Below are 23,345 nucleotides of genomic sequence, written 5' to 3'. Positions count from 1 at the left end.
CATTATCATAACCTCAGTATCTTCAGTCCAGCAGTAATATGCACATAAAATGTTTGTTTAATTAATGGACTAATATACTAGCCTAAGAATTGTAAATTCGTGGGCAGAATCTTTTACAAAGAAGTCTAACAAATGTAGCTTTTTTTCCCACTGAAAAAGGAGCATTTACCTTCCAAAGTTAATTTTAATAACTAAGGATTGGGAAGGGAGATATACAACAGCATAAGATATGGAGTTACCTATAACTTTAAAATAGATACACAACAGATATTTTAAAAGACAGTTTTTATACAAAAGATGATGATTGTCATTTTTTAATGTCATTAAAAGTTCACTGCTAATACCCTTTTAATTTTCTGCTTGTATATTTCCTCAGCTGGACTTTGGGCCTTATAGTAATTTCTGCTCAGTTCTCTTTGTGAGATCTTTGCTGTTTTAGCTGTCAGTTCTTAGACCCTTAAGTTTGGCAATCTTCTCTCCTCTTATGGTTGCAATTATGTATATGAATAATTTTCATATATATACATATACACATACACACATACTCACAAATACACACATATACAACATGTATAACTATTCATAGGGTTATAGGTAGATAGATTAAGACAGAGAAAATGGCAAAGAAAAAGAGAGATAGTCTGGCCAACAAAGAGAGATAGTCTGGCCAACAAAGACCCATTCTCTCATCTTAAGCTTCATCTTGGATGTCTCTCTGGTAGTTTGAATTCCATATGTCCTAAGTGGAAGTTATGCTTTTCACAACTTACCTACTATATTTCTAAGTCAAATCTACTTCTTTTCTACCATATTTGTACCCTGTAATTGGCACCATTGTCAGCAAAGAGGCCAACATAAAACCCTGAATTTTATCAAATAGATGACAGAAATAAATGGAGAGATACTGTGCTCATGAATTGGAAGAATTAGTGAAATTGAAGTGCTCATACTATACAAAGCACTATACAGATTCAATGCAATCCCTACCAAAATTCCAGTGGCATTTTTCACAGAAAGACAACAAACAATCCTAAAATTTATATGGAACCATGAAAGACCCCAAATAGTTATAGCAATCTTGAGAAAGAAGAAAAAAGCTGGAGGCACCATTCCAAATGATTTCAAACTATATTACAAAGCTATGGTAATTAAAACAGTATGGCATTAACCTAAAACAGACTCATATCTCAATGGAACAGATACAGAAGCAGAAATAAATACATGCATATTATGGTCAGTTGATTTATGAGAAAGGAGCCAACAATATACAATGGGGGAAGAACAGTCTCTTTAGTAAATAGTGTTGGGAACATTGGACAGCTACATGCAAAAGAATGAAATTGAACCACTCTCTTATACCACACACAAAAATTAACTCAACATGGATTAAAACTTGAATGTTAAGACCTGAAACCATAAAATTCCTAGAAGAAAACAGGTGGTAAGCTCCTTCACATTGGTCTTGGTGGTGATTTTTGAATCTGACAGCAAAAGCAAAAATGAACAAGTAGGAATACATCATACTAAAAAGCCTCTACATAGCAGAGGGACTCATCAACAAATAAAAAGGCAAACTAGTGAATAGAAGAAAATATGTGAAAATCATATATCTGACAAAAGGCTAATATTAAAGAAACATAAAGAACTCATAAAAATTAATAGCAAAAAACCAATCTAGTTAAAAGATGAACATAAGATCTGAAGAGACATTTTCCCAGAGAAGAAATATAGATGACCAACAGGTACATGAAAAGATGCTCAACATCATTAATCATCAGGGTAATGCAAATAAAACCAACAGTGAGATATTACTTCACACCTGTTAAAATGGCTATTATCAAAAAGACAAGTGTTGGTGAGGATACAGAGAAAAGGGAATCAAGTGCACTGTTGGTAGGAATGAAAATTTGTATAGCCACTATGAAGAATAGTTATGGAGGTTCTCTAAAAAATTAAAAATAGAACTACCATGTGATCCAGCAATTTCACTTCTGGGTTTTTATCTGAAGAAAATGAAAACTCTTAATTCAAAAATATATATGCTTCTCTATGTTCACTGCAGCATTACTGACGAAAGCCAAGATAAGGCAAGAGCCAAAGTGTCCACTAATGGATGAATGGATGAAGAAGATGTGGTACATATATATAATGGAGTATTATTTAGCCATAAAAAAGAATGAAATCTTCCCATTTGTGATAATGTGGATGGACCTCAAGATCATTATGCTAAGTTAAATAAGTAAGACAAGGATAAACTGCATATGTTCTCTCTTATACTCTTATATATAGAATATAAAAGTAAAAAATTAAAAACCAAGCTCACAGATACAGAGAACAGATTGTGGTTGCCAGAGGTGGGAGGGAGATAGGGTGTGGAAGAAATGGGTGAACATTTTTTCTTTGTTTTTAATTTAAATAACTTGAATAACAATAATAACACACTTTTCAATGACTTCCTTCTGATCTTAGAATGAAACTGAAACTCCTCAACATGGATTACAGGGAACTTCAAACTCAGTGCTGGCCTTCTTCTTTGGCTTCACTGTTTCTCACTCACCTCTTCCCCTCTAAGCTTCAGTATTAATGGATTTCCTCACCTCATGTGTTCTCTTGCTTCTGTGCCTATGTACATAGTTACAGCTTTCCTCTGTCCCCTCTTATCACATTTTTCTTCCCCTAATATAAAAATCTGTATTTATTATTGTGATTAACTTGGTTTGTGTTTTCAGCTAGCTGTAAGCTCTTTGAAAACCAGTACTTTGTCTTCTTACAGCTGTACTTCTAGTACCTGAAAAAATGGGTTTTCAATGATGTTAAACCTGCAGTAAAATTTCCTGTAAAAATTCACCTGGAGAGATTTAGTAAACATTCTTAAAGTTATTAAAGCATTATTTTTTCATTTAACTGTTTATTATATTTAGAATTTATCTGGGGACATAGCACAAGACAGGTGACCTAAATTCCTTTTGTTTTTAAATAAATACATTTATATATACACATGTTAATTTTAAAATTTATGAATATATAGTAAATCCTTGTGAATACATATCCTATTTGAATTTACAAAATTAGCAAATGGCTCAAGTCCTCTGTCCATCTCCCTTTCTCAAATAGAGTGTGTGAAAGTCCTTATGGGGGGCAGAGAGGTAGGAGAGCAGATATCCCAGCTCAATCTCCTTCATGTCCTGGAAAAACTGGTTTTCCTATACATAGAAGACAATCTCTACCTAGCTTCTCTATTTGTTACAATATTATTTCTCTCTCTTCTTCCCCTAGAACCATCATTGTAGTCACATGATTTTATTTAATATTGATGTGGTTAGTCTCCATTCATTTTTATCCTTTTTCAAAATTACTACTTTATTCTGTTTATAATGTTAAAATTAACTTTGGAATCCTTCTGACAAGTTTTGCCCAAACTATAAATCAATTCAAAAGCTTCTGAATTCTCTATACATTTTAGTTTTCTTACCCAGAAATCTGGTAATTTCATTCATTCCTTTTTATATTTTTCTTTTAATTCATTTAATGAGTATATAGTTATCTTAAACTTGACATATCTCAGTTTATAGTTATTTCCAAACCACATAACATATAACTAAATTTTAATGGAATTAATTAATATTTTTGAATGTATTCTGTAACTTTATTATAAATATTGTATAGTTTAACAAAATACATTATTTGTAAAAGGAATAACCATGCTTATCATTCATTTGCATCTTTACTTACAAAAGTCACATAACCTTTAATGTAAAAAAAGCAACTTTACATCTATGTAAATTAAAATTTGAAAGTTAATTCTTCCTCTTCTCAATGTCATTCCCAGTTCTAGGGATAAAGAGATTTTAATAAAATAGCTAGAAAGTTAAGTAGATAGATTACACATAAAATAGATAAGTATCTATCCGTAATTCCTATTTATGATCTATATACAAATATACAAAATATGTATTTCACAAACACAAATACAACATACACATATACATGTAGAATTTTCTATACACATAACCACTTAACATACCTATAGAAATTTTTAGCCCAAATTAAATTGTAGTGTTCAACCATCAAGACCTGATAACTCCACATTGTTACATGGAGACCTAGCTCATTTTCAGTCACAGCATACATGGATCTTTTTGCCAAAAAAATATTGCAGGAGCTCCCACCTAGGCCACAGGAATTTGTCTTTGCATCCTATCACAAAATCAGCAATACTGGAAGGAGAAAATAACCCTTACAGATTACCGCTTCATATTAGATGGGAGCAGAAAAATGGAAATTAGGAAAAACTAGAGCATAAGCGGAATATTCAGAAAATACTTAGGAACTATAATTAAATGTTAGTGAGGCAGTTCAATCACGAAACTTACTAAGGTTTGAATTAGAAAGGAGGCAAAAGGGAATTATATTCTAGTAATCACAATATGTGCTACCTTGTAGGACTTAAGGGATATGAGAATGAGATAGTTTGTTAATTATTTTCTCTGATTAGGTTACCTATTTCTCCCCATGTACATTAAATATTAATCAGAGACTCACTGTAGTACAGTATTATTCAAAAGGGTAAAATGAGGGAAGAGTTCAAGTATAAGATATACAACCACTGAAACAGAAGATAAGAGTTCCCTGCTTACTAAACTTGGTATTTAATAATTACTAAAGCTGCTTGTAAATTTTATGATTTTATTATTGTTAGATTATAAACTGAACTTTTATGCTTATGAAATAAGTGTAATGTTTGAACTTTCAAACTCAGATTCTTATAAAAATCACTATACCTTTTTTTTTATTATTTAACTTTTTAGACTGTTCAGTTTCTAATATACTAGAATGCTATATGCAGAAAGAAAAGGTACAGTTGTCTACAGTATAGCCTGATCTTAAATTGCTTACAGGTTTCTAAAATGCAAAACACTTTCAGTTTCATTAAGAGAGAAAAATCACTAGACTAACCAACTGTAAAAGTACAATTTTACCTCCAAGAGTCTTACACTCTGGGGATGCCTTTTTCTAATTAAAAAAATTAATTAAAATGCACTGTGTTAGATATTACAAACAGACTGTCAAGGGTCATTCCACTTAAATCAGTGAGTAGTAAGCAGAGTTAATTATTCAGAGTCTGTGTAGCTACGAAGTATTTAAAATGTAACAGTGAGTTAAATGGACTCATCACATTCTTCCTCAGACGATTTTTAAACTAGATGAAAAAGTCGCAAAATTCCCAAATACATCTATTTGCAACTCTTGTTATGTACTTTTGGCAAATCTTATATTGTGGAGCTTACAGGGTAACTCTCTCATCTCACAGCTGCATTTATTTTTGAGTGACAGGACACTGAAATTGACTTAAAAACAACTGGGAGATAAAACAATGTTCTTACATATTTTCCTTTAACTTTGTTTGTATTTTAGTGTGTGACTATAATTTCAAAACATTGTAGTTTTGGGATTCTAAACTTTGGAAAGCTTTGTACCGTTTATCTTGAGCTAGAAAAAGTATTAAAGAATGAGACACAGAGAAAAGCCAACTCATGGTACATCATGAACAATCCCAAATTCATTTGGAAATTTCAAAATTGTATTTGGAAGCAAGAAATGCATAGTATAAATGGCTCAGAAAGGCGCAGCTAGCAGGGAGTTTAGAGATACCTTAGGCTAATACTGCAGTTGCAGTTGAGGAAACAAAGTTAGGTGATTTGTCAAAGGTTCACCAACAAGTTAGCAGAACTGGGTTTAGAAATCAGTAAGTACATCAAATATTTTGTGGGGAAAATCAGTATCTGCACTCAAAAACTAACATATTCTGAGAGAATGTCAGCATACAAAACAGAGAACTTCTTTCTAAGCCCTTATAAACTGATATAAATTTCTATGATCACCTACATTAAAGAATTAAAAAAAAATTGCCCCCTTCTCACTCATAAGTGGTATAATTCAAAACACAACATTATAGAGTCAGACCAATAAGAGGCTCAAACTAGCTTCCACATTCGTAATTCACTGTGTAAGATCCCATGGTTACTAATATACACATAAGAGATCATTCTAATTTGAAATAAAAATATCAAGAACCTCATAAACAAAGTCATCAGCAGAACATAAATATACAATTTAGACAAAGGGAAATATAAATAGAAACAAACTAACAAATTAGAAAATATATAAACTTGGTAATAACTAAAGGACAATCATCTCAAAATATAATTTTATGTCTAGTAAATTAGCTTATTTTGTAAATGATATTATATGCTGGAGATAACCAGTATCACTCATCAATGATGATACTATTGTCTAATGCTGTCCCCCAAACATGTACCTGTATATGTACATAAATATGTACATGTATATGTGTGTGGACATATAAAATCAAAACCCATCAAAATGCTAATAACCCTTGGCCTAGTAATACCAGTTATAAGTATGGGTCTTCCTTGAGATTGAATGATCAGAACTGTGCTTAGTATTTTAAAAGCAGAAACACTATCATTTAACATAAAGGGCAAGGATATACTTTCTCTTTTCTTTCCTGATCATGCCCAGAATTTTATAGACTTTTAGGATGAGGGAGGCAACTTAGCCATGCATATTCTGAAAATAGTCTACAATGATTCCTAGGTTCTTAGATCACCTGGAATTTTATGTTTACTGACTTTAAACTAGTTCCCATCTGTAGCAAAGGGTTATAGATTGTGATGACATGATCTTCCCAAATGGGCACACTCCCACTGGCACACCCAGAGTTGTCAGCAATTCTCTGCATAGCTATAAGGAGCTCCACCCCTTTCTGTCCCACTCAAAACATTATTTCATAACGCAAGAGAATGAAAGAGTTTTTATAGCCAAAGCACTGATTCATTCTAACATAAAAGAAACAATTCTCAAACTCTGGTAGAGTATTGCAAGAAATAAATCATTCAGAATACATACAACAATGATTGCGAACACCTCAGCCTGTCACGGCACCATGGATAGGAAGCTCTCATCTAGATCAGCAGCCATTGCAAGAATATCTTGACATTTCTCATTGGAGCCAAAAACTGTACATTAAATCATCCTGAGTTACTATACTTGCTATTGGTAATAAAAATACATAGCATCTATTAGATGATTATTCATTGCCAGGCATTGTATTTTTTTATATGCTTTATCTTATTTAATACAATAGCTCTGTCCTGATCATCATTTTTATCTTTATTTTACACTAGAAAACTGAGGTTTAGAAAGTTTAAGTAATTGCCCAAAACGGAGTAAGTGACAAAGCCAAACACAAATATAGGCCTATCTAATGTCAAAGTCTGTTCTCTTAACCAAGCTTTCATTTACCACAGGACATTACTTCAACTATTTGAGAATTATTTACCTAAGAAGTGTTCTATATGGAAAGTAATCTCTAATTTCCTCCAGATTCCCAAAGTGCCCATCCTAGTGGCTCTATAACTCTTTTTGAATTATTTGTGTATCTATCCAGAGAAAGCCCATGAATGTAAAAGCTGTATATGTAACATGTTTGTGTATTTTTAAAAAACAAGTAAATCATAATATATATATATTTGTACTGAAAATATCTTTGTGTGAGAATATATCCAGGCAACATATCCATACCATTACTCTCCCAAGAGACAGTTACGTTGTCTTCAGGAGTTTCTTATTATACACAATGTTATCAATGGCCTACAAACATCTTAACAATGTGAGTCTTTCTTGAAACAAGTATAGACTTTTTTCTTCTTGAGAGATAAGGTCAAATTACTTTAAAGTGTTTATTACAAACTGAGCACACACCAACATAATATGGTAGTAGAAGACCTGTTTTCTCACCTCATCAATATGAAATACTAACATATATATTTACTTTCATTTTTTCACTCTAATTTGTTAATTTGACACAAGTTAACAGAGGACCCAAAAAGTGGTCTTTGGGTAGTATACTCCAAAATAAATAATTGTATTTGGGAAAATAACATTCTTGCAGCACAAAAATTCACAATTATAAGGGCATGGTGGTATAGCATGGAGAATACAGCCAATGATTCTGTAACATCTTTCTATGTTGACAGATAGTAACTACACTAGAGGGTGTGAGGATTTAATAATGTGGGTAACTGCTGAACCACTGTATTGTATATTTGAAACCAATATAAGATTGTATATCAACTGTACTACAATTAAAAAAATAAAATAAAATGAAAATAAAAGATAACCCACAAAATCATTCTTTCAGAGAAATTTGACATAGTGCTGTTGGAATAAAAAATATATATGATATAGATAAATGAATATATACATATATATATCTTGTATTAACCATTTCTTTTTACAGTTCTATACTGATATTCTGATATAAGTAATTGTATAGTGGAACTTAAGAGTTCTATGTGGTTTCCAAATGTCTTAGTGTTTGCCGGCAGTATGAATACTTTAAATTTCCAGTAATTCTGTTAATATGTATATTATATGAATCAGATTATATTTTTGAAGTGTCCATACATTTTTTTGAAAATACTCATAACTAAAAACAAATCACCAGGATAATATTAAATGCAATGTAATGTAGCTTCTAAATTGATTTGGCATATCATAAGAATCTTTTAACAAAAAAAATTCATTTTCCAAGAAATCCTATGAATCAATTCAAACAGAGTAACAAAAGCTAGAAACACCAGAATATCTGGAGAAATACTTTCAGTACTGTAAAGAAAATGAGGATCTCTAGGAAAGATCAGGGAGCAGCCAGAGGAAAATAGATTTAATAGGAAATAAGATGAAATGAAGATTTTTTGCCCTGAAGTTATAATGATGTGCTCCTTTTCAGTAGCTATAGGAAGCAATGTTATCTTTTTTTCCATGAGTTATTCATTAGACATATTACTTACTGAGATCTACAGCTCTTTTAATTTCTCTACTACGTCCAGGAGTTAGGACATCCTTCTACAAAGAATAAGGTGTAATGTCTCTGCCTAATAAAATTAAGTATGTTTTAATAACATACAAGCACATTTCTTTCCACCAATAGAGAAAACAGATTTTGTTTTTAAAATAGCTCTTCTATGAACCTAAGGAACTTTGGATGGATTAAAGTAGATTCAAATATAAATATACAGTTCTGTTCTCAGTCATTAAGCTCTTCCCATCCATGTAGCATTTATATATTCAGCTAAATCTAGTGGGGAGCAAGCAAAGGGCTGTGGATGCTACTTAACTAGGCTATTCTGAATAATAAGTTACTGGAACTGAAGACATGCACTTTCTACAACAAAATTTGTACTTGGTGAATAATACTTTTAAATCTAGTACACATTGCTGTTTGATTTTCCCTAAAACTACAATTCTCATAATCATAAAGTTTTATGCTGATCATCTGAAATGTAACAAAACCTTTTATTTTAATGTCATTTATACATATAGTAATAATACATTTGATGCTGCTCCATTGTAATCCACATAAGCATTATTTCCATGTTTTCCACATCTTTTTCCCACTTTTCTCATTGTAGTAACATTAGTTCTGTTGATTTTCATGGAACAAAAACCAAATGTTATAGAAACCCTTTCATGACAACCAGTTTTATGTTTTAGAATGTTTCAGGGAAGGTACTCTCTTTATATAAATTAAGTAGTAAGAACAGGTACAGGAGTCTAAGAATCCTAATATTAGAGAATAAATCCCCTCTTAATGTTAAGAGATGGAGAATTCTGCAACCACTATGGAAAGCAGGATAGAGGTTTCTCAAAAAACTAAAAATAGAAATACCTTATAAGCTAACAATTTTACTTCTGGGAATTTACTTGAATAAAACAAAATCACTAATTCAAAAAAAATATATGCACCCCTATATTTACTGCCACATTATTTACAACAGCCAAGATATGGAAGCAACACAAGGTTCCATTGATAAATGAACAGATAAAGAAAATGTGGTACATGTAAACAATGGAATATTACTCAGCCATAAAAAATAACAAAATTTTGCCATTTGCAACAGCATGGATAGACATAGAAAGTATCATCCTAAGTGAAATATGCCAGACATAGAAACTCAAATAATGATTTCACTTATATGTGGAACCTAAAGAAACGAAAACCAAACAAATAAAAAGGAAATAGACTCGTAAGTACTGACACGGGACTGTTGGTTACAATCGGGGATGGGAGTGGAGGAATGGGTGATAGGTGAAGGGTATAAAGAGGAACAAACTTCAAATTATAAGATAAACTAGTCACTGGAGTGGAGGCATGTCATAGAGAATATACAATCAATAATACTGTAATATCTTGGTATTGTAATAGGGTAACTACACCTACTGTGGTGAGCATTCAGTAGTGTATACAATTATCAAATCACTGTGTTGTATATCTGAAACCAATATAACATTGTATATCAACTAAATTCCAATAAAAAAAACAGAAATGGAGAATTCTGATGCAGATTGCCCAAAATAATTAGGAGACTGAAAATGTGTCCTAAGAAAAACTAGTCGTATCAAACTTTTGTGAGAAGAGCTAAAAGTTGAAGGCTGCTGGGAATAAAAATAAAAATCTCAAGTGTTATGAAGGTAATGTGACATCAGCACAGCTGAACAAAATATTAGAATATTAAGATATATATTTAGGAAGCTACTAGAACCTGCTAGTTGGTGTCAGGTAGAGCATATGACAAAAAAACAAAAGACAGACTAACAGTGACCAGAATAATAGCTTTTAAAAGTTAATTATCTTTAAGAATTAATTTTACTTTAAATTTTGTTTTATCTTGTGAACTACTTTCTGTACCTTCCAAGTTTTCTGCATATCACTAATATATTAAAATTGGATGTAAACAAATTTTACAAATTACTGCTACTTTTACATAAAACAGATTTTTTCATGTTGGTTCTGATATTGTTATTTTTCCCATGGGTATTTCATATACCCTTTGAAACATTTACCACCATTCATTCATTCAAAAAAAATTAATGACCACTTTTTATGTTCTGGGCACTAAGTCTTTCAATTATAAATTATTAATAACATGTCTTTATAAATATAATATAACAGTTCACAAAATTTAAAAGCTTTGTTGAGGAAGGAATACACAACTGATAAGTAAAAGGTAAAAACAGGAAAATAAAAATATTGATAATGTTTTTTTCTTAGGTGGCTGCATTGTGCCTGTTTTAGTGTTATTCTTTTTTACTGCATATATAGTATGTTTGAATGTATTAAGTATTTCATTATAAAAAGGTAAAATGATCTGTCTTTATGAAATTTACTGTATTAGCCTTATATGAGACCCACAGTTGACAACCTGCTAATGCAGAAGCACTTAAATATCGGCAAACTGCCAGCTTCTGAGCACAGTGAATTCTGAAGCCAATGGTAAAAATACTGATTGGTACCATAAAGGTACTGTTAATAATAACCTCCCATCTTTAAAAACTCTAATTAAGACAATAATAGTGAATGCTACCACACGGGGATATTAGAAATAGAATTTCAGAGGTACTACAATTACACTAAATTTTCTGTATGACTGTGATACAAAATACTGTTGTTAACTTCAAGGAAGAGGACAAGATGAGGGAGTAGAAGGGTACTTTTTAATCTTTAAGTTAAAAAAATACAATATAATCTGAGTCAGTTGTAAAAGCACAAATAGAATGAGCATAAATTCATTTTGCTCCAAAATCACTGTCATTTTTCTATGATATTCATCTCATTCTGTCTTCAATAACAACATATTCCTGCTTTTTACTGGATAATTAGACAATGATGGAAACCAAACTTCATGAAACTATGTAGTTTATATAACACCAAAAACTTTATCTTACACATAGCTGGCAGGCCATAATTTACCATCACTTTAAATAAAAATTGCTATTGTCACCATTTTAAAGTATATGTTTATTGTTAAACTAAAAAAATTTTCATGATTCTGTATTTGAGTGCATGTTTATTTCTACATATACTCCGTTAATGACATTATCTAAAATTTGGCCCTTTCAAACATTACATTTACCGTTATTAATTCATTGAAAAAAAAAAGAATTAATGACTACATTTTATGTTCTAGGCCCTAACTAATCTAGGCAATAATTTCAAGGATTAGTTAGTGACAGTGCCTGAACTTGATAAAATTGTTTCTAAATACACATGATTCATAATATTTTAATGTGAAATCTTTATTGATTACATTCAATAAAACAAATTTAATCTCTAGTCAGTAGCAGTATTCTCAAAGGTCACAAATTAAAGCCCAATTTATGCAACTATACAAAAACCTTGTTAATGTTAGTCTCATTATTTTAGGCAATAAAAATGAATTAAAATTTCATTTATCTACTACATGATTTTTCTTTAGTCTCCTACGTTATCAACTCTGAGAGAGTGTATATGCTTGTGTGCATGTGTGTGTGTGTGTGCGCGCGTGTGTGTGTGTGTGTGTGTGTGTGTGTGTGCGCTGAAAAGGAGAGGGAATGCTTTTTCCTTGCTTGACTTTATCATGTCATTTATTTCATGCTGTCTGTCAATTTATTAAATACATGTTCATAACCTCATTGTACTCTCTGTTTTTTGTGGGAAGGTTCAATGTTTTATACAACTCAGATTTTCCCATAAATATTTTCAACAAAAGTTGGACAATGAATTTTCATGAAGGAGTTTAAAATTTGTAGTCATTTAGTTAGTAGCCCTTATATATTACTATTATTATTTAATTATCAATATATTGCTGCTCAGAGACCTCACATTTAAAAAATAATACTATAGTGAGGTTAGATTATATTATTTAGCACTAACATCTATGTCTGTAAATTTGCTTGGAGTGTGAAATGTAGCTACAGAGAAAATAAAAGAATATATATTCCCAATTACTTGGGACAAATTTTCAAGTATTTCTTTTGGAAATGAATCACAATAAAACATGAAATTAGCAGGTACAGCAAAGAAATTTTCTAGTTTTTATTAATATTAGCAGGAATTATATATGTTTACCAAATGTTTAAATGTGAAAAAATACTATGAGACTTCTATAAATTGATTTAAAAAACACTGCTGTTAAAATTAAGAGTTTATATATATATAAATAGGAAACACAGTTGCAAGACAAAAACACAGAAAAAATTTTACTCTAAACTGAAAATTATAAACAGTAACTGATTTTTAACATTAAAATTAGCATTTTTTTCAATTATAATACCTCATGCAATTAGGAACATAGCATAATCAACAATTCTAACACTTCTGTTGGAAATACTTAGTAAGTACATTTTACAAAGCTACTTTTATAATGTTTGCCTCAATGATTCATTTTGTGAGGAAAAAAGGCCTTTTTCTAGAAACTCTTCAAGGTGGAGAAGCTCTTGTCCCACCATTTATCACTTCTTCCTAGGACATGAGACCCGGTCTACCTCACCCAGTTTCATCCAATAGCTCCTTTCCATACAGATATATTTACCGTCCTAACTGGTCTAAAAAATTTTAATACAAATGCATTACATTCCAGCGATGAGATTTCTCCTTCTATCCCTAATTTCACTAAACATATACTGTTAAATTAATTCAACATTAATTCAATTGTTAAATTAATTCAGACTTAAGAGGCTCCATGGCTTTGGTGGCCTTTGTGAGCAAACCAGACCCAAAGCCTGTAAATGCCTTAAGGTGAAGAAATAAAAATATGACACCCAATCACAAACAGCCAACTAGGCTTTAGGCTCCAGTCAATCAAATAATTTCCCTCATTCGCTTCTGCATGTTCTCTGCATTGTGTGTCTTCCCCTTGCTCTCCTGCGCAGCACTCCCAACTGCTTCTGGTTTGGCACTGTCTGATTAGAACTGATTTTTTCTCAAACAGACTCTGAACATTTTTAATATGCCTCAGTTGATCCTTTAACAATAAATTTTTGCATGTTTTTCAATATTTGATGATTCCTTTGTGTATCTAAATATATGTATGCATATATATTTTTAAAATCACAGTTCAATTCTGTGCATCTCTTAGAGACAGTGAGTCTGCAGGCTGCAACCTATTTTTGGGTCAAATCAATCTTGTTCAGAGAACCACCCTCTCTTTCTACCTCCAAAAGGGAATAGAGACTGCTTAGGATGGGTGGTTCTAATTCTCTAACTTTTTCACAAGAGAAATCAGTCTCATTGCTTACAAATCAGAGCTAAAAAACGTCTTTCTGGCTTTCCCTGTGTGGTTACTATGTGAAAGAGATGAGCCACCATGTGAGGTCAGCTGGGTCTGATGGGAAAATAACAGGCTTCAGTGTGACTTGGAACAAATCACTTCACCCCTTATAGGCTTTCACTCTTCACAAAATGAAGATGATAAGACTCACCTCATAAGATTGTTTTGAAATGAAATAAATTATGTAAAAGTTTTATTAATCTATGAAGTTGTGTGATAAAATTTATTATTTGGTGAGAGTAGGATATATATGTGAAATGTCGCACAAAGGTAGACGGTTACTATAAGATCAAATTTAGTGCTAGAATTTAGCATTTTATCTGAAAATATGCTTTGCTTCAACCCGCTTTTCAGTTCTCTTTTTAATCTTTCATTATGTAACTATTCAGGGAAAGCAAAAGAATCTCCCCAACCTTACATGTTTCTAGCAGGGTGGACAGTTTACAGGAAACAATTATTTACCTAAATAGGATGCTATCTAATCTCAGATGCTAGTTAGGGTGATTCATACTATCAATTATCAAACAACCTAGAAGAGGAAGAAACAAGTAGTTGGGAACAATAGGGGAGTTATGGGAGATGGGGCACTTCAGCTAGGCCTTGGAATATTGGAATGTTAGGAAACAAGCATTCCAAGCCAGCAGTATGAAAATAGGAATAGAAACCTTATTTCAAAGGCAATTGTCTTCAGTACCAGGGAGAGAATGAAACGAGGTCGTTTCACAAAGCAGTTGTCAAGAAAATCAGCACTGCACTGGGGCAAACCTTGCCTGGAGAGGTTATCACTGAAACAGCCTTGAAACATAGGGCCACAACAGCCCCATTATCTAAGTCAGCTTGCTGATTCCCAGCTTTTCTCTCTTGTACCAACTATGCCCACAGCAATCTGTCTGGAAACACCTGGTGTCCTCTGCTTATAAATCTTAATAATGGATCTAAACATTTTTCTTCTAAAAGATTCCCAGTTTCACTGAGAACTATGGTAATTTTGAAAATATGCTTTCATGCTCCTCAAATTTCTATAGTTAAAAAATTTCCTATAAGATGCCATGGTTTTAATGTATAATTATTAACCATACATGTTCTTTATATTCAACATGTATCTATCATATTATATAAAACATAACATCATAAAATTAAATCCATTAGCAAAAAATGATATATCAGTAGCATCATAACTATTACAGATATCTAATATGTGCTTGTGTAAGACTATATTATCACATTTATTTTTCCACTAACCTTTTGGGGAGATAGTATTACTATATTATTATTTCATTTTATAGTAGAAGAAATTATTATTTAAAAGGACCAAGTTACTTTCCTCAAGACTCAGAGCTCATAAATGGCAGAGATGGGATTGAGAAGTATGTATTCTTCAAACATAATCAAATGAATTTTAAGGAATGGATGAAACAAGTGAAACAAGTAGTTTCTTGGATTATAAACTATCAGAAGGACACTACAGTAACTCCAGCCTTAATGCCCAAAGTGCATACTGCTCTTGAGCCTATAAATGTAGGAAGCCAGGGGAAGGGAGAAATTCATATTATTAAGCACAGATCTCTCTCTATTGAATGATTTTATTTGTGTCTGTGTAGTTTCAGTCAGCTAAAAGTAGTACAATCTTCAAACTGCTCTATTTACTGGACACAAAAGTGTATTTTTTTATTTAAATAATAAACATTAAAAATTCATATGGTCATAAAATCACAAAAGAAAATCTAAGAAAGAAAACGGTAATTCAGGAAAGAAAGCATTTGCAATTTGTTTTCAGAATATTGATTATACTACCTCAGGGCAAGTGAATTAAAGATGTGCATCTGCTCTGATAAACAATTTTTATTAATAGAAACTGTTTCTTCCATCATTAAGTAAGTATTCTTTAAATACTTTATATTTTTTAGTCTGAAAATGTGCTAACTAGAACTGGGCTCCAAACTGCCAGACTGAATAGTGCTCAGTCTGGAACATACACATATGAGCATGATATTTTGTTAGTAATATATTAGAAAAAGGAATGACAAAGGCATAATCATAACATGGGTAGAAAAATCATATTTGCAATATAAGATGGAAAGAAAGGGTATTCCTTAAGAAGGCTGTGGTCAGCATACACATTGAGACTTTTCAATATATATGTGACCTTAGAAATCATAAGTAAGTCAGACAAGAAGAAAAGAAGTCTTTACAAGGTGTCCAAGTAATAAATAACTTACAAAGCAATTTAGAAACCTCAGCAATCACCACTTACAAGGCTGTGGTAGGGAACGGAGTCTATATTTGTAGAGAAGAGCAGAATCAATACAAGGAGTAAGCTGTCAGTTTTTTCTATAGTGTCGATATCTCAGACTGGCTGCTTTCACTGGTGGCCTGTAGAAACAATTTCCAAAAGTATACTATTGAGTGACATGTTACATAGATTAAATGATTTACTTTAAGCCCCTAACTGCATGTTGAAAGACCAGTAGCCCAAAAGGAGTACTAGAGAGCCTGAGGACAAAGCAACCTATAATAACAGTGTGATTTTGGAATGGTTTATACTTAAGAAAACCCTAGTGCCACAACAACTTCCATCCAGAACAGCATGTAAAAATTGAGAAGTGGCCACAACAGACTTACAATGTCTGGCTACCAGGAGGATCATTCACAATATATAGAGAGCTGATTAAATGGATTTATTGGCCAACTTCCTGTTTGTAAGTCATCAGTTAAAATAGTGATTTAATCTTAGAACAGCAATGAGCAGTCTTAACTCCCTTTTAGTTTATACTTACTTGAAAAAGATCTAGTAACAAATTTTGAAGTGTGTCGCAAACTCAAACCCCATTGCTGTGTGGCTTTGATCTTTTAAATGAGAAGATGGGTTCAACTTAGTCCTAGTCCCTTCCAGCACTTACATTTCTATTATAAACATCAATTGTTGTTCAGTGTTATAGCTGACTGATCATTTGTGGGCAATTGATGTATCTGGAAACACTGGCCCTTAAATTAAAGGCACTGAACTGTTTTGATAAAGAACTAAGATGTGAAGGTAGAGTAAGTTTCTTGACTGGTGGAAAAGAGCACTGCGAGAAGTGAGGCAGGAACCTCCTTCAAAATCACATAAAACATACAAATACAGCAAATACAACTAACCCTCAAAAAGCAACCTGAAGACTGAAAAACTGACTGCCTACATCTGGGGAAAAGGAAAAGACCTCACAGAAAAGGGTAAAGTAGCAAAGCCATGTTCTGGAGGGACCCAAGCCTTTCCCCTACCCGTCCCACAGGCAGGAGGTAAAGAAATGGAGCAGGGAGGAAGTAGAAGAAGCCCAGGACTGCTGAACACCCAGCTGCAGAGACCTGCTCTGGGAGCAAAAACTCACATTTCATCGTGCTCTGGAATTAGTGGGGTTGGAAAGCAAAGACAGGTAGAATACTCAGAGAGACTGAGATTCTAGGCACTTGTGGAGAACAGGTATGCACAACCAGCCCCACTGGGACAAAAGAAAGGCAGGAAGTTTGAAGGAATTCCCAACAGCCAGAGGGGCACTAAAGGATTACACAGAGCTTGCTGCTCAAGAGAAAGGTCAGGGAGATAAACCTTCCTGGCATGGTCAGCCCAGCAGGTCGAGAACTCTCAGGAGCTTCGGATGCTCCATACCCCTGGCCGGCAATGCAGCCCTGAAGCCCCACACTGCAGTATGCAGCCTGCTACTCCTTCCTCCCAGCAGGTGCTAATCCCACTCACCTGCTGCCCCCACCATCATGCAAGGCCAGCCAGAGGATGACCCTCTCCACGGTAGCTACAGCACCTTTCTGCTACTTTCTGCATGCACAGCCTGTTGGAACTGGCAGTGGAGGCAGGCATTATAGCTGGAAAGGCAAGAAACCCTCCCAGCTGAGCTCTTTCCATCCTGCACGTGCTGATTCTGCTTGTCTGTGACTCCTGCCATTGCTGCAAGCACAGGGCACCTCCAGAGAGTAGAGCTTCTGGGCACTAGAGGGCGCTGCCTACACAAAGTTATTACCACATAGGAAACACTAAAAAAGTGAACCAGCAAAGGAATTTGGTCCAAACAAAATTACAAGTAAAAACATCAGAAAGAGGGCTTAATGAGAATGAAATCACCAATCTTCTGGATGAAGATTGCAAAATAAAAGTCATAAACATGCTCACAGAGCTACAGAAAAACACTCAATATCACGGGGAGGACTTCAAAAAAGAGATACAAACTTTGAAAAATACAGTATCTAAAATGAAACATACAATGAAGGGATATAAAAATAGATTGGATGAGGTAGAAGAGATGGTAAATGAAACAGGAATTAGAGAAGAGGAAAACAAAGAAGCTGAGGCACAGAGAGAAAAAAGGATCTCTAGGAATGAAAAGAATCAGAGAGTTGTGTGACATATCCAAATGGAACAATATTTACGTTATAGGGATACCAGAAGAAGAAGAGAGAAAAAGGGATAGAAAGTCTCTTTGAGGAAATAATTTCTGAAAACTTTCCCAATCTAGGGAAGGAAATAGTCTCTCAGGTCATGGAAGAGGACAGATCTCCCAACACACGGTACCCAAGGAAGACAATACCACGACATAGAATAATAAAAATGGCAAAGATCAAAGACAAGGAGAGAGTATTAAAAGGAGCCAGACAGAGTAAAAAGATCATTTATAAAACACACTTCTCAGCAGAAACATTACAAGCCAGAAGGGGATAGCATGATAGAGTTAATGAAATGAAACAGACCGACCTCCAACCAAGAATACTCTACCTGACAAGATTATCATTTAAATTTGAAGTAGGGGTAAAACAATTTGTAGATAAGCAAAAGCTGAGGGAATTCACCAACACCAAACCAGCTCTACAAGAAACTTGAAGGGGACTGCTCTGGATGGAAATGCTCCGAGGGCTAAATAGCTGTCACCAGAGAAAAATAAACCCACAGTAAAGGTAGAACACCAATTAATTACTGAGAAAATACAAAATTAAATCAACTACCCAAAAAGTTAGCCAAGGAATACCCAAAGAGTACAAAATATGACATCTAATATATAAAGAGTAGAGGAGGAAGAAGGGGAGGGAAAAAAAGAACCTTTAGCTAGTGTTTGAAAGAGAACAAAAAGTGATTTAAGATAGACTGTTAGACAATATGGAAGCTATCCTTGAACCTTTGATAACCACAAATCTAAAGCCTGCAATTGGCAATAAGTACATATCTATCAAAAATCACCTTAAATGTAAATGGACTGAATGCACCAATCAAAAGACATAGAGTTGCAGAATGTATAAAAATACAAGCACCGTCTATATGCTGCCTACAAGAGACTCACTTCAAACCCAAAGACACAAACTAAAAAAGAAGGGATGGGAAAAGATATTTCACTCAAATAAAAGAGAGAAAAAAGCAGGAGTAGCAGTACTTACATGAGACAAAATAGATTTCAAAACAAAGAAAGTAACAAAAGACAAAGAAAAACATTACATAATGATAAGGGCATCAGTCCAACAAGAGGATATAACCATTATATACATCTATGCACTCAATATAGTAGCACTTAAATATGTGCTAACAGATACTAACAGAATTAAAGGAGGAAATAGAATGCAAGGCATTCATTTTAGGAGACTTCAGCACAACACTCACTCTAAAAGAAAGACCAAACAGGCAGAAAATAAGTAAGGAGACAGAGACACTGAACAACACATTAGAACAGATGGACCTAACAGACATCTACAGAACACTCCACTCAAGAACAACAGGATACACTTTCTTCTCAAGTGTACATGGAAAGTTTTCCAGAATATATTACATACTAGGCCACAAAATGAGCCTCAATAAATTCAAAAAGATTGAAATTGTGCCAACCAGTCTCTCAGACCACAAAGGTATGAATCTAGAATAAATTATGAAAAGAATATAAAAAAGGCCACAAACACATGGAGGCTTGACCACATGCTCCTAAATGATCAATGAATCAATGACCAAATTAACACAGAGATGAAGCAATATATGGAGACAAATGATAACAACAACTCAGCACCCCAAAACCTGTGGGATGCAGCAAAGTTCTAAGAGGAAAGTATATTGCAATACAGGCTTACCTCAGAAAAGAACAATCACAAATGTACAGTCTAAACTCATAATTAATGAAACTACAAAGAGGAAAATTAAATGAGACCCAAAGTCAGTAGAAGGAGAGATATAATAAAGATCAGAGGAGAAATAAATAAATTTGAGAAGAATAAAACAATAGAAAGATTCATAGACACCAGGAGCTGATTCTTTGAGAAAATAAACAAAATAGATAAACTCCTAGCCAGACTTATTAAGAAAAAAAAAGAGTGTACACACATAAACAGAAGAAGAAGAAAAAGTCACTACAGACACCACAGAAATACAAAGAATTATTAGATAATACTATGAAAAATTATATGTCAACAAATTGGACAACCTAGAAGAAATGGACAACTTTCTAGAAAAATACAACCCTCCAAGACTGACCTAGAAAGAAACAGAAAATCTGAACAAACCAGTTATGAGCAATGAAATCCAATTGGTAATCAAAAAACTACCAAAGAACAAAATTCCTGTTCCAGATGGCTTCATGGGTGAATTTCACCAAACATTTAAAAAGCTAATACCCATCCTACTTAAAGTTTTCCGAAAAGTGCAAGAGGAGGGAATACTTCCAAACTCATTCTATCAGCCCAGCATCACTCTAATGCCAAACAAGGCAGACACCAGAAAGAAAGAAAATTATAGACCAATATCCCTGATGAACATAGAAACAAAATCCTCAACCAAATATCAGCAAACTGAATTGAAAAATACATCTAAAAGATCATCCATCAAAACCAAGTGGGATTTATTCCAAGGATGCAAGGATGGTACAATATTTAAAAATCCATCAACATCATACACATCAACAAAAAGGACAAAAATCACATGATCATCAACAGATGCTGAAAAAGCATTTGGCAATATTCAACATCTACTCACGATAAAAACTAAAAAAAAATGGATATAGAAGGTAAGTACCTCAACATAATAAAGGCCATATGTGACAAACCCACACCCAACATCATACTTAACAGTGAAAAGCTGAAAGCTTTTCCTCTGAGCCTAGGAACAAGACAAGGATGCCCACTCTCACCAGTTTTATTCAACATAGTACTGGAGTTCCTAGCCATGGCAAACAGACAACACAAAGAAATAAACGCACCCATATTGGTAAGGAAGAAGTTAAACTGTCACTCTTTGTAGATGACATGATATTGTACATAAAAAACCCTAAAGAATCCACCCCAAAACTACCAGAACTAATAAGTGAATTCAGCAAAGGCGCAGGATACAAAATTAATACACAGAAACCTGTTGCATTCCTATACACTAACGATGAACTAGTAGAAAGAGAAATCAGAAAAACAATTCCACTCACAATTACATCAAAAAGAATAAAATACCTAGGAATAAACCTAACTAAGGAGGTGAAAGACCTAGTGGGTAAAATTGTAATACTTCCAGAATCTCTCACCTGGCTTTAGTTCATCTGCATATCAACAGGTATTTCAAGGGGTAGAGAGAAGTGGTTCATCTGCATATCAATAGATAATTACAAGGGCGTGCAAGGGTTTATCTGTACCAGAGAGGTTGGGTGGAGCTCTCTTCTGCTGCAGACTTGTCAAGAGAGAGAGGAGTTGACTAATTGTAAGAAATAAATGTGTTTCTTAACTTTATTTCTCCCTTTGACTGATTTTAGTTTCAAAGGTATTTTGCCGAGGGATTTCCCCTCTGGAGTTACATCTGGTGATAGTCAGCAGGACCTCTGAATCCAAAATCTGTCTAAATGGGTGTGACCCATTGGGTGGGCTGCCTCTAAGGAAGGCGGGCAGTCCCCAATGGATGCAGCGGAAGAGGGTGAAGTTTGGCTCGGGAACCCCCTACATGTGGGGCTTCCAATTTGGGAGTCCCTAGTGGGGAACTGGTCAGGGTAAAGCACCTCCTAGAGGGGTGGGGCCTTCCCCAGAACTGGGAAGAGTGGAAACACTGAAAGCTGCAGAATTAGTCCTCCATCAGATAGAAGACTGCTTAGAGGCCTTGGGTGGCCATGTTGCAGCTGGCATTGTAGGATCTCTTTTCGTCCAGTTGTGCAAAGTGTTATTGAGCAGAAAGAGAGGATTATCAAGGAGGGAAAGAGGGTTATTGAGGAGAGAGACCCACTTCACGTCACCTGGAGGAGCTGGGTGATGACCTATGGAATGCCCTCAAGGAAGAAAGTTATTGAGAGGACAGCAGCAATGACGGGGGAGGCAGCAGAAAGAGTCTGCATTGCAGAAGGTCGTGGGGAAGAGGGAGGAAAGAGCAGTGCCTTCAGCTCTGGAGATGGTGGAGGAGGTGTCGGGAGAAGATGAGGGGTTGGGGCCAAGGGCCAATCGGTTGCCAAGGCCACCATCCAAGGCACCAGCCTCTCCCATATTAAAGGCCTGCCTGATTGTAATTAAGAAAATAAAAATACAACCACAGGCTCCTGAGGAGGAAGAGCTAACCCTCTCCAGGTTGTGGAGCACTCCATGCTCCACCCCTATACTCAGGATGAGCTGGTGAACATGAGCGTCTGGCATCAGCAAAAGCCACTGAAACCTCTGCCTATGTGGCTTTTGCATCTCTGGGATATGGGGGTGGAAAACATTGTTATGTCAGGTAATGAGATGAGTAGAATGGCTTCCCTGATGACTCACCCTTCCCTCCAGCAGTGGTTGCAAATGCCTGTCACACTTCTGGATTGGCTGACAGCAGCCTTCAGGGCAGTTTGGCCTAAACAAGGTAATTTACCTTGCTTACCCACTAGCTGGAAAATGTATGCAGAGCTCCAACAGGTATTGTGGGAATTGGGCATAAAAAATATCATCTGTAATATGGACCCTCAGGGTCCTAATGAGGAGTTGTTCACCATTGGAATAAGAAATCTGGTTCCCCATACAGCTCCCCCATCTCTCTTTGGGTCCCTAGCGACTATTCTTGCCCTTCACATAGGGCAACTCTTAAGTGAGGTTACTCGTACTTTAGTATATCTGGGGGAAATTGAAACAATAAGAGCCCAGAAGGAAGTACAGGCTACAACTGAAAGGAGAGGTACAAAAGGTCCCATGAAGGTCTTGAGGACCCAGATGTGGGTTGAT

At 34.4% G+C, this 23,345-nt stretch overlaps 1 protein-coding gene across 2 annotated transcripts in view; it reads right to left on the bottom strand.

Moving 5' to 3' along the window:
* HNF4G (hepatocyte nuclear factor 4 gamma) overlaps positions 1-23,345 on the bottom strand; it is a 126,695-nt gene that overhangs the window by 34,941 nt on the left and 68,409 nt on the right. Inside the window, exon 2 of one of the 2 annotated variants that reach the window (XM_073229722.1) lies at positions 16,429-16,547. The exons of the other annotated variant lie outside the window; for it this stretch is intronic. The gene's annotated coding sequence lies outside the window, so the exon portion shown is untranslated. The remainder of the gene's footprint in view (positions 1-16,428; positions 16,548-23,345) is intronic. 2 annotated transcript variants of the gene reach the window in all.

The sequence above is a fragment of the Manis javanica genome, chromosome 2 (assembly GCF_040802235.1).
Source record: "Manis javanica isolate MJ-LG chromosome 2, MJ_LKY, whole genome shotgun sequence".
In the NCBI taxonomy this organism is placed as follows: domain Eukaryota; kingdom Metazoa; phylum Chordata; class Mammalia; order Pholidota; family Manidae; genus Manis; species Manis javanica.
This window is presented reverse-complemented; position numbering and strand designations above follow the sequence as displayed.